We start from the raw sequence: 13,383 nt of genomic DNA on the forward strand, positions 1-13,383 counted from the left end.
TGATCAGGCCAGTTAAAAATGAAAAGAAGGAAAACTAAAACATTTAAATAAATCTAAAAAAAATTAAATCAATTTTCCCCTGGTCACAACCAAAGGGAAAAACATAATTTTACTTTTTTGCTGCACATTTTCAGCAGTGCATTGATGTCCACTACGTATCTCACAGCCATGTAGTCAGCAGATTGCAGCCTGCATTGATATGGTTGTCTAAAACCTGCCGAACAGTTATTGGACCTGTCAGGAGCCACTTCCTACTGCATTCCTGAAGCCATCATACAGTCAGTCACCTGTAGTTCCCTCCCACCCAAAAAGCTGTCCATTATCTCATTATCTAAATTCAGTATGGGGTCCTTTTTAAAGGACATCAGGGAGACGCAAAGATAAGAAGAGATGTAGGAAATCCAGTATACAGGCAAGTTAGCAGACAATGTGACTTGAAACAGTTAGCAGATGAAGGTCTCTCCCACTACAGATATGTTTAAGTGTGTTGTAAAGGAACCTAACACACCAGGCATATCAGGTTTGGTTTAAACAGATGGTTTTATCACCACCCAAAAACTCTTCAAAACTACTGAAGCAGGTCTTTAAAATCATGTGCGAGGCTGCAAAACGCCTTCAGGAGGACATCAACATGTTGTTGTATTTATGTAACAGTTGCTTATGTTATAAACCCCGTTCGGGTCTCAAAGGCTTTCCTGACCCTGCATGGTAGGTTTTGTGTACTTCGATGGAGAGGTTTGGGCCGGCAGGATGAAGCTAAATAAATATGCACGTCCGCTGGCTTGGCTTCGCCATCCAGTAGCAACCTGTCCTGTAGTGCAGTGACGTCCAGTGTGTTTACAGGAGTTAAAAGTCAATGTGTACTGCCGCATTCCCATAGGAGGGAACTGCAGCTCTTCTAGAATAATACTCATTTCCTGTTGCGCTGTGTTTTTTCCCAAAGCCTATTTTAGCCCCCCCACGCCACCCCCAGGAAAGGTCATTTTTATTGCTTATTATGGAGCGTGCGGGTCTGCATCATCGTGTTGACAATATCAGTAAGTACAATGGTAACACATTCCCATAGGAAAATACTTACATAGAATGTCACGGTCCTAACTGTGAAATCAATGATAGTTAATACATTTCAAATGCACTATGACAGGTCAGTCAGTCATGACCCAAACACTGATTGAGTTTATTCATTATTTATTATTATTCAGTGTATTCAGTATTTGTTATTATTCGATAATATTTTTCTGTTATTTGACTCTCTTCTCCAGAAGGACTGGAACGTTGTTCTGGTTACTACCACAGGAGCAAAACGAATAACAAGACCTTATTCACAAAGCAGCCAGTGACATAGAAACTATGTATCAATCTGAAAAAAATGGACACCATATGCATAGCACTGGCATATTTTAATCAGATAATGCAAACTGTTATTGTGAATAATTACACACATTACATTATACAAGTGTGTACTTAAAAATACACGAGTGCACAATTATGTAATATTGATTACAAACAGCTGGCGTATTGCTGTTTTTTATCATAAGGAACACTGGCATTCTTTAAAGGCAATAATAATAATAATAATAATAATAATAATAATGTGGGAGAAGATAACTTAAATGTTATCCAATGTCAAGATTATAATTAAATTGCCTGGACAAAATAATGTATTTTCTCCATAATGGATATTTCTCCATAATGGATCATAAGAGGTATTTATTGTACAAATCATTCAGGCATTCATTCCAAAATGTAATTATTTTTAGTATTTGAGCACAGTTTTGTCAAATTACATGTTGTCTGAAATCTTTGGTATCTTTTGTTCTGGTATACATTAGGTAAAAATAAAACACATAACAATGCATTCATTATATACAGGGCAATTTATATGATTATGTGGTCACATGCACAAAAAATATAGTGCAGTACATACTCGCTTAATAACAATGTAATACTTGCTTAATAACAATGTAAGTTCTTCTTGCTAACTACTTAGACAACATGACCTAATTAGCTAATGCTAATATTTATTGTCAATTAAATTTAAAGGATTGTGTTTTCTGTAATGGAAGGCATAAATGTCATAACTCTTGAATTAGTCATGGTCAACAGTGTTTGATATTTTATTAAACGGAACGTGACTTGCTGATGGAATCTGTTTTCAAAGTCCCTTGGTAGTTCACAGTTTCTATACCACTTTCGCTGTGGAGAGGTAGTAGGCTTTGTTAATAAATGCATAAATATATAAATGATGAAACCTTTACCTGGTCCCTGTTGTTTTGACTTTCATGTTGTTGTTGTGTTATTGTTTTGGTCTTAATAACGTATTAATGTCATTCCGTCTGAACTGAAAGATGGCAGGCTGCCTGCTAATTCATCTTCTTGTTCTCTGATGGTGTCTGTGGAAATGTGCTGCCAGTATATTAGCGCATCCCCTGTGGGAAATTTAAACCCGGCCTCGGTAGGATGGAAGCGATTTCCTAACTGGGACACTTGCTGAAAAGAATGAAAAAAGAAGTCAGAGGCCAGTTTCATTTTCACTGAGACTGTTGCTCTGACACTGGGAAATGGCTGCACATTGGCGGCATCATTGGCTGCGGAATGCCGGTTGAGACTCGCATAGAGACACACGGAGAGTTTCTGGAACTATTTTCTTAAAGGAAGCTAAAATTAGCTTTGAACCCTTTATGGGAGGATCTGTGTACTCACCACTCTTGCTGCACGCTGTCCAACTTCCTCCCATGCAGTCAATACCCTATATATTTTTTACATTTTCTATTTTTTGTGGTGAACGAAACATAAATTTCCAAACTGGACTTGCACGATCAAAGATAAGGAAAATAATTGCCACTGTCATATAAAACATAATATTTTGTGATCTTGGGAAAGCATACAAGTTTGCCTGTAGATTTACTGCTGTGTCGTCTTTAGTTGGCTTCTAACATAGAGAGAATGTGACGCAAAACTTGTCTTTTGCTAGATGTTATACATGTTGAGGAAGCGGTTTGTTCTTACTGAGCACACAAAATGTGACGAAGGTCATGAAAGGTCTGTTTTTCTGTCTGTACGGCCACTCGCAAATGACCGGACAACTCATTTGAGGGATGAGGTGTGACCCCTGGTCAGAACCATTCCTCTTTCCAATCTTCACATCGGACAATACAGAATGACTGCAGACAATAAATTAAGGAATACGTACTAGCTGTTTCTCAGTTTCCCAGAAATGAATGAGGATCAGAACTCTGGGCGATGAGAGCCATTAATTTGTTAAATTACTGAAAGACTGCTGCAACTCACAGCATTATCTGGCTTCACTCGACACTTAAAACATTTTGGTAATGTTGGAAAAGCTTCTGACCAATTTGGCTGTGCTTGTGTGACGCTTTGTTTATCTGGAATATTCTCGAAACCTATGCAGGATGAGTCAGCATCGAACTGCCTGGATTCTCAAAGGCACTTTCCTAGGCATTAGCTCAGATAGTGGTGTCTTTGGCAATGCAATTAAGTTGTGACATATGGCCAAACACTTCAGGTTTCTCTACATCCTGTAAAACAAACAACTTGTTCAGCTGCAAAATTATTCCGTTCTTTTAATCTTTAAACAATAGTATCTAGTTCTATATACACAGGATTGTACAAGTGACTTTACTACCTTACTACCTTGTAGAAATTTTAGTTGTTATACCTTACATTAGCCCACAGTAAAATTTATTAGAAGACTAAGGAACAAATATCCTTTTGCCTACAACGTAAGAGTTCTTCCACATAATTATGAAACACTTTATTGTTGGTTGGATACTAGAACGATATTGGCCTTAATCCAATGAACATTTATCTCTAACTTTGCTTTTTCCCCCATTTAACTACAACTTTAAAGATTTTTAAAAGATTTTATGACTTTGCAAAATGTTTGAAAAACTTACCAGTCAGGCCTTGTACACTGAACAATTCACTTTTGGTCACTCAGGACAGGGGAACAGAGGTTTCCTCACAAAAATTCCCACACACCCATGCAATGACCTGGGTAAATCCCGTGTTTGCTTTTGTTGTGAAAGGGTCAACCCGCGTTATCTGACCCGGGTCCATGACCCTGCTCATGACCTGGGATTTACATGGCTTGGCTTTGGTATGACTCTAAACAGCATGGTTAGCTGACTGACTCTTGATTTTGTTGTGTTTTACTAGCCTAAACTGATCTCAATGAATAATGGCACAGAACTTTCATATGAATGATGGAAACCTTATTTATGTACATATGTATTAGAACCGAACTCCTCCGGATTTATGTTTATTTTTTGCTGTCTAGATTCACAGCTAGATTCACACAAGAAGAGGATGACTCAGTTGTCACGAGTAAATATGTAAGAGTGAATATTTAAAAAACACATAATGCGTTATCTAAAACGTTTCACGTCTTGTGTGAATGGCGGTACTTACTCATGACCATAGTGAGGTGTGAATGGGTCAAACGCAGGATGAACCCATGTTCAATATTTCGTGTCAACCCCAAATTGTGTGTGTGAAACTGTTATAAGACATTGTCCCACACTGTAAAACAATATTCAGAATACTCAATATTTCAAAGCAACTTCCTTCACTAAATATTTTTGTTTTCAGCTAACTTAAATTAAAAAAATATGAGTTCAAATTATGGCAACTAACATTCATTAATTCAGAAAATGTACTTGTTTCTAACAATAAAATTTATGTTTTCTGAATAAAACCTGAATTGTAGTTGCCATAACAACTTAAAAATTTTAGTTAAGCTCAAAACTAGCAGATTTAGTGAAGCAAGCGCATGTAAAGACCCATCTTCTCCTTCTCCTCTTCTCTGAGCCTGCTGCCAGCAACCTCCCAATCACAGTGAGGGAGAAGACGAGCCGTCCTTCCAGAGCAAATCAAAGCGGACATCTGCACGGCAGCCACTCAGCTTCCGTCTGAAAGTGTTTATCTTCCCTCGCCTCAGACGGCGTGCCAGAGAGCTGGTGAAACAAGGCTGGCTCGGGGACGCTGTTTCGGCCTCGTCCGATCACCCAGAGGGCTTCAACTCGGGCTGGTCTGGAGCACCTGGGCTTAATGTGAGCACGGCGTGCTAGCGTTGAGTGCTGAGCACTACACCACACAATCCAGGTAAACAGAAAATATAATGTCAAAAAGACAAAAAGGATTTGTGGTCCTCATCATGTCAGGAAGATCCTCACACCATCTCATTTTATGTTGCATTATTCTACTTCAGTCTAAATGATTGACCATATAATTCATTTATTCATCTGTAAACCAAATTCTGATTGGCAGGCTCTTATGAATAAATATTACGTGAGCTTCTGAGTTTACTCTTCAGCTTTTAAGGTGATTTGATAATTACGCATAAATCACATAATCAACAACTGATATTTTATTTTGTAACATGCAGCTGCCCAGACATCCATGGCAATCTCAACTGCTCTCCACTACATCTAAAGTTGAGTGGTCACAGCTAATCATGTAAATCAATCATGAGGTATGCTAATACACATAAAGGGAGCTCAGGATTGTACACCTTTTTACCACAACTCTACATCATTTTACCACATTTATAAATTGTTATACCATATCTACACTACTTTACAACCTTTCTTTATTATTTTACCATACCTCTGCACCCTTTTATCACATTGCCATACCGTTTGTACCTTATATCTTTACACCATTTTCCCACCTCTTTTGTTTTCACTGTTCTGCTGGTTCTTTAGGGTGTTTTAACACACGTCGAAAAACTCTTCACAGCAGCTGGCCCTCACATGAATTTTCCTTCCCAGTGTTACAGAACATTGTATTCCCTTTTTATCATCTCTGACTGCACACAGTGTTTCCTTCAACTTTGATGTTCACCACATGGGTTGATTAGCATGCGTTCATTAGCGGAAGTTATAAAACATTATTAAACGTCTTTATCCTCTGCCTGCATTCATTGAAAATTTATGAAACATATTAATTGAGCTCCTCTGTTCTGTAGACTTTTTTGCAAGCCTTACCTGCTGGCTCAGCTAACACCTCAAACCTTCAGACTGCAAGAATTAGTCCACAGCTCACAGGCCAGCCTTCTTCAAACTAAACAATAATTTTACTGTTATCTTGACGACTGCATAGCTGTGTATTAGTTTCAGGTAATTCTGCAGGACCAATTTAAACAGAATGATATATCATGTTACTGAAACAAATGTGCCCTAGCTAAAATCTGACATCTAGCTGTTTGTTTCTGCCTGTGTGACTGTGCTTGATTGATAGCTTGCACAAACACAGAGGATGAAATAAACTCTTGTCTTGGAGGGTGAAGTCCCTCTGGGAAAAAGACTCATTAGGATTCATTCACTGCTTTAATGAAACTTGGATTCACCTGTTGCCATTACTTTCTGATGGCGGTCTGAACTGTGAAACAAAGTTGAGTAATTGTTTCAGAGCCAGAAATGACTCCTTCATTTTTGGTGTTCTAGGGGGCAAATGCTTCTTTAAGACCAAAGGTCTACTGAGTGAAATTCCTGAGTTATTAATGCCTGTGAATAGAGAACAGCAGGCGGTAATGGGGTTATACCAACAAGTACAGGAAAGCACATTGCTATTACAGACCTGGAGCTCCGACGGAATATATTATTATTATTACAGGAATGTCCATGGGAGTCCTCTCTGGTGCTTCCCTTGTTATTGTGATCGATGCTGCTCATCAGAGTGAAAACAAGGCCGTCTCCACAGCTGTGATAATATTCCTATAACATTTTCATCTATCAAAGCAACCCATATTTTTTAACCTAACAAAGCACACAATCAGTGAAACCTATTGTCATCATTGCTGACATGTTAAATTGGCCGCTATTGTATGCAAAGTGAAGATTGTGACCTTGGAATTTAGAGAGATATTTCACCGCTTTTAACATTTTCAAATTTTTGCCTCTGTATGCAACTTCAGTGGTTTCAGTTTATAAAGTAGTTAGATGCTCATTTTTGCTTTAACGTTAGCTCTCATATTTGTTTTGTTTTTAGTTTAGTATAACGTATTGCTATTTTGGGGACCTAAACTACACTTTAGATCTTTTTGCAATTGAATTGCCTTTTTTAACTGAAGACACATTGATCCATTTTATTTCCTTAGAAAACAAACAAACTTAAAAAAAATTTTTTTTTAATTCTGCCAATTTGCATTGTTGACAATGCTGTAGGTAAAGTAAACAAAACCAAAAACGTCAACAAACTGTTCCACAGACTAAATTAATCTGACATATTGTCATTTAGTTATATCATGTTTATGCTTACCACACTGGTATGGCATTTTAATTCCATTTAATTGGATTTCAGCTGCATTAATTTCCATTCCAAAAGTAGTTTCTTGGTCTACTTCTGTAACTGCTTGAAGCAGAGGTAAACTGATATTTCACACAAGCAAGGGGATCTGATATGCCTGAAACTTGTGCAATTAAATAATGATTCCGGGATGTCAATGAATTGCACAGAAATGTTCCTTTGTGAGATTAATGTGTTTGGGTGCAGCTGCCTTCTGCAGAGATTGAGTAAATCATCTATCTTCTCTGTGCATGCACTGTGTTTATTTTCTGCACTGATTAATGTGCCTAAGGGAAACCCCTCACCCCCACCATTACATCCTGTGCCACCACCCCACCCCCCCCCCCACACACACACCCCCATCCCCCTCCCCATTTTATGAAACCGGGCCTCCCCGTCCCAGCCACTCCCCCGACTCTGTCCTTCTCCATCTGCCCAGCTGTGTGGTAGAGGTTAGATCTCAGAAAGAAGAGGGTAGGAACTGTCTGGGAATGATTATGTCTGTGTGAGAGAGACAGAGAGTGTATTTGTCTTTTTAGAATGCATTCTGTATGCTTTGGGCAAGTTTAGTCAACATCTTATGTTTGAATAATCAATTCAGCCTGGTCCTGCAATAGCAATAAATTCCCCATCAAAGAATGATACAAATTCATGTATAATATTGTGGTGGCAAGTACTTCCCCCCAGTAATTCCTTTTATTATTATTATATTTTAAAGTAACTATTTTTTTTTTTCACTGAACCTGCAGAAAAGACAGCAACACAGTAATAGTTTAGCTTCAACGCATGAGCCTCGTGATGGTTTCTGGTCAATCTGAATTAGTTCCAGCTTCTGAATGTTAAAATTTGATTATGAGCTCTTACTTGCAGACTGTGTCTTAGAACAGTCAATAAACATCTTCGGTGTTACTGAAGGGGCAAGGCCTATCTGGCTCTGAATCAGATAGCTGTGCCTCTGGTGGGGTAGCCTCTACCATGGGACCCAAATCCTTTCATTTCTCTCCCTTGGAGTAAGTTTCAGGGTCAGGCAGTGCTACTCCGGTAAACCAGTGGCCACCCAGTGTGAATGTTGTGATCATGACATTTGTTCCCCAAGGCATAGCACTGATAGCATCAATGCTAAAACAGGGGGGCACATTGTCTGTTTCATTTGAAAAACGTGTACCAAAAATTGAATTCTCAGAAAAGACAAAAAAAAGAAAAACTATTATTATTTTTCTGTAACCAATAATGGAACCACTTCCTGTGCAGATAAAATGCACCATGCCAAATGGCCTCTCCACTGGTTATTTCTGGACCAGCTCACTGAGCAGCTGTGCAGCAACATGGAAAATAATCACTTTCAGATGGAAGTTGCAAGCAACAGAGTCACATCTTAAGCTTGTGGGGCTCTCCTTTAGTTCTTCCAGGGTGGAAATTTGCACACAATGGCATGTGGCATATCTAATATAGGTACATTGCAATACCTTCTTGAAATTTAGCAGACCCTCTTATACAGAGCAACTTATAAAACAGAATTAAGGTTTAGGCAAAGATAAAAATATGGTATCAAGTTGTCAGTGTCACAATCTATCATATTAGCCACTACATAAACCTAGATCATAAGATTAAGTATCATAATAGGTATGAAAGGGAGACCGAGCACATATAGCAAATGGATTTTAGAGTAGAGTTGATAATGGGTTTTCTGGGAATAGTGTTAATGGTGCACACCACGTGGCAGTAAACCCACTATAAATTGTCATGGTTTGTTGAGCCAAGATGCAGTGTAAACAGGTGTGTTTTCAGTCTGTGGCTGGTGAGGCAGAAACTGAAGGCAGTCTGTATATTTCATATCAGCAAACAGTGAGACACTGTAGCTTGAATTTAAAAAGTCCATCAGTGTTGTGTTATTGTAGTCACATCTCTGGCAACAGTAACATCGTCACTAGTCATGGGTAATAGTACTGGCATGTGGTAGCCACGGTGACAAATGATGCTGTGTGATAGACAACCACACAAGGTAACCGCTTGTGGACACATGCTTGGTTGTTATATTAATTTCCTGTGGTTGTTTATAGCAGTTCCTTTATCATGATACATTCCCCCTTACTTTGAATAGCACAGATAATTAAATATAAACAATTTACTTCCTGGAACGCAAACTTATATATAAGAGGATGATGTCCATATTCCTCTCCACTCACCCTTTCAGGGCAAAGCTGAAAGAGGATGAGAATGAGTGACAGGGAAAGACAGCCACTTGGAGGCCGCTGTTTCTGTCATGGGATTCAGTCATGTGACCACAAGTGGGAGGAGCTTACTTTTTCGTTGCTACATGACTCTGGGAATGGCCCTCTGGGACGTCGGAAAGCCGTAGCCTGGGAACGCTAAGAATACACACCCTGAAACTCTCTCAAATTCCAAATACACAAAGCAACTATCAGTTAGCCCCTCTGACCATGTAATCCTTCCATACTGAGGATCCAAAAATGAGAGTGACCACCAGGCTATAACCTCTGACTATATGCTACCAGCAATGCCCAGATATGGTAACAGAAAAAACATAGCACATTCTTAGAATTAGAAATGTATCAAGGCCTACACATTCATTTTAATCACATATCATTTTGCTGAGTGCTGCCTAACATTCTGTGCATATATCTCAGCTACCAATGCTAGCGTTGATGTTTCACAATTATGACACGTAACAACTGAATAGACCAACCCAGAATGGCAATATGCTGGACACGTTATAAATGATCATCACAAATATCATCAATAGCACTTACTGCAGTTAAGGCTGGAAATAGTATGGCACATTTAGAATCCTATGAGCATTATGGGCAGAAACACACAAATGCCTGTATTGATTGTAGCACTTAACATTCCAAAACACATCATTCAAAATATGGAACAGCAACAATCATATTAAAAATGAATTATCCTATTTTCCATTACCATGGGAATAGATTACTGGAAGTAAGGCATATTAATAAACAGGCACGTACACACAGGGACAATGCTAATGTATTGGAAAGTAGTAATGATTCAAGGTGCAGCATACTATTCCTCAACATTGTAGTATAGTCATCTTTCCAATATTACGTATGATCATTATTATTACTATCATTATTATTGAATATTTCACTGTGTGTGTGTGTGTGTGTGTGTAGGACCATGGCCGTGCTTTAAAGCTGTGTGTGGTCATTGACACAGCTGAGTTCTTCTGGTCAAGGACATGGTCTTGGATGGTCTTAGAGTGGAGGTCTTCCAACCAGCCCATCTAAAGAAAGAGCTGGAAGTTGGCCCCAGGCCTACATTAATGACACTGGTGTTGGGATATCTAAACAAACTTTGTTTGACACATTTTTGGGTCCAGGGAGATTTTTTTAGAGCAAGAACTGTCTAAGTCTGTCTCAGTGATAAAGTCAGTCCTTTTGCTTTTGTTCAGTGACTTCTCTGAACCTAATCAGTGTGCACCACAGGTCATCCTCTCAAAAAAATCTGGTTTTACATATTATTTCCATCAGTCTGAGAACAATCAACTCATAGGTTTCAATGTCACAGGTTTCCCCATACCATTACTTTATATTTAAAAGCACATGCACACATAGAGCTTCCACGTGGAGTGAACATGTGTTTCACAGTTGTAGAACCTAACCTGTTTGTTAAAATGTCATCTTTTCACACCAGTGCTGTACAGGTATTCAGTAAATCTCACTGGCTGTTTATTTGTTACCCATGTGAATATTCTCTCTCTCTTTTTTTCTCTCTCTCTATCTCTCTCGTGTTCTTCTAATGTTCAGTCATTGGCTTAGTTATTTCTCTGATCTCAGTGAGACCATCTGTGCATGTCACACAATGTGGTCTCTTTTATTTTCACTTGGGTTAAACCTTCTCATTGCCCAACATTCAGTACTGAATGCTCAACAAAAAAATAAAGGATTAGTAATGATTTGTTATGTAATGCGGCCCTGTCACAAAATGTCTGAGAGATTATGCTTTATAACCCCATAACCAGGCCTTTTGAGCTGTTCAGCTGTATAAAACGAAGGAATCTGGTCATTTCAAGTCTTGCATAAACCATGAAAGGAATGTAATCTGTGTACCGAATGTAATTGGAGCGACATACCGTCATGCTTATCCCCTTGTCCAAGTTCTGTCTGGAGTTCACTAGCAACTAGAAAAGTTGCTATTAAATTTAATAAAGCCTCTTAGAGTCAATCACCTTGGAAACTGCATTCATACTGTATATTGATGGTCCATCAACCACTGAGAGGAGCTGAAAAGGGAAACGTGTTTTGCTGGTTTTGTCATAGCAAGTCTCCTGGAGAGGCAGCTTCTAAGGCTCAGTTTAATGCTGGTACATGAAGAAAATAGTTCTCCAGATCCACTTGAGACTCCTTCCAGTTAATGTAGCCCAAGGTCAGGACTGCAAAGAGATAAATGGCAGCCATTTTGAGAGGGAAAGAGAGGAGGGATTTCTGAGCAGTGGGGAAAGCTGCTTGTTCTGGGGCTCTGCTGAAATTGGAAACAGTTCCCTTTTTGATTGCAGAACTGTTTCTTAAAATAATCACTTATATCACTGTGAAAGCATCTGCTACACTGTGTATTTGCTTTTTTATATTGGGGGCCCACATAAGTTATGTGAGTAAAAGCACTGACAGAATAGAACGTGTGTGAGTGTGTGTGTGTGTGTGTGTGCGTGTGTACTGTTATCAGCCTAATCAGAATATTTTAACAAATTTAACATAGACGTGTGAAATCCAAATTTCCCATAACTGAAAAAATACCTACTGAGACTATAAGAACTGTGACAAGTATTTTATTTTGGAGTGTAGTCATCAGTATTGTGGATTCTTTAATATAAATGAAGTTAAAGACATAAAAGATTTGTCAATGTTTGCATACACAGGTGTATCCATTCTGTAATTATGGGTTGAGATATAGTTCCTGATGCAAAAACTGTTCAAGACAACAATTCCAGCATGTGAACAATTAGGACAGGTCTTGACCAACATTTGTAGTACATCAGTGTTTTAATGTTATATACGGACATGAAAACTAAGTGGCAGAAAAATGGTTCCCTCAGCAGTTGCCATTTTGATAACTCAGCACAGACCTTTGCGCCCTGCGTTTGGGAGTCTTATCCTTCGCCCCTTATCCAAACATTGGATGGCTACCCAGAGAAGGAAGGAAAGTCTTCAGGTTTCCCCTTCACACCAAACAAATCTCTGTTTATGCTGAACCACATATTTCTTTTCTCTCGTTCTTTGCTGATAAATATTTGTGCGTGTTTATGTGTCCTTTGGGTTTGATTGCGACGTGTGGTTTCACACGGCTCTCAATGAGCCCGATGGGAGCCGGGTACGAGTTCCCACGGGTCAGTGGGTCAGCTCTTATCTAGAGCTCTCTGATGTGGAACGGAGCGGGGAGACGACCCTTTAGCGTGGCTCTTTAACACTGGAGAAAAGATGGAGCCATTTTCGAAATCTTTTGGCCTGGATTTCAGCCTCAGGTCTCACACAACATGAGGATAGTTACCCTGGTTGGCTGGCTAAACACGCTACGCTGTTAAAAAAAAGTCCCTGTGAAAATTAATTTACAGGTTTATTACCCTAATGTGAAATACAGTACTTTACTGCAAATCCAAACACAGTATAACACTGTAATCACTAATTGTTAAACACAAAACTGTACGGTGCAACCTATGTAACTCACTGAGGACCTAACAAGGCTCAAACTGGTTGGTATGGTTGGTACCACAAACCGGACCTGTACAAATAATTTGAAGGCCGAACATTCCAGTGGACAACCGGGCATCTGGCAACCCTACCTCATGCTCACATGCCACGCACCAGCTGCCTTGTGAGGCATCACCCTGCCCATTAAAGCCCCTCCTTCTCAATCCCACTCTGACACCAATGTGGCAAGCGTGGATCTGGCGAGGCTCAAACTTGGGTCTCCCGGGTGCGAGGCAGCTGCACTAACCACTGCGCTAAAAATTGAACTTGTCTGTAGAAGCGCAGTAATGTACTGTAAATCAAAACTTTACAAGTTTTGTGTATTGTTCCACAGCTTTGCAAAAGAAGG

This window comes from Anguilla rostrata, chromosome 5 (genome assembly GCF_018555375.3).
Source record: "Anguilla rostrata isolate EN2019 chromosome 5, ASM1855537v3, whole genome shotgun sequence".
NCBI lineage: Eukaryota > Metazoa > Chordata > Actinopteri > Anguilliformes > Anguillidae > Anguilla > Anguilla rostrata.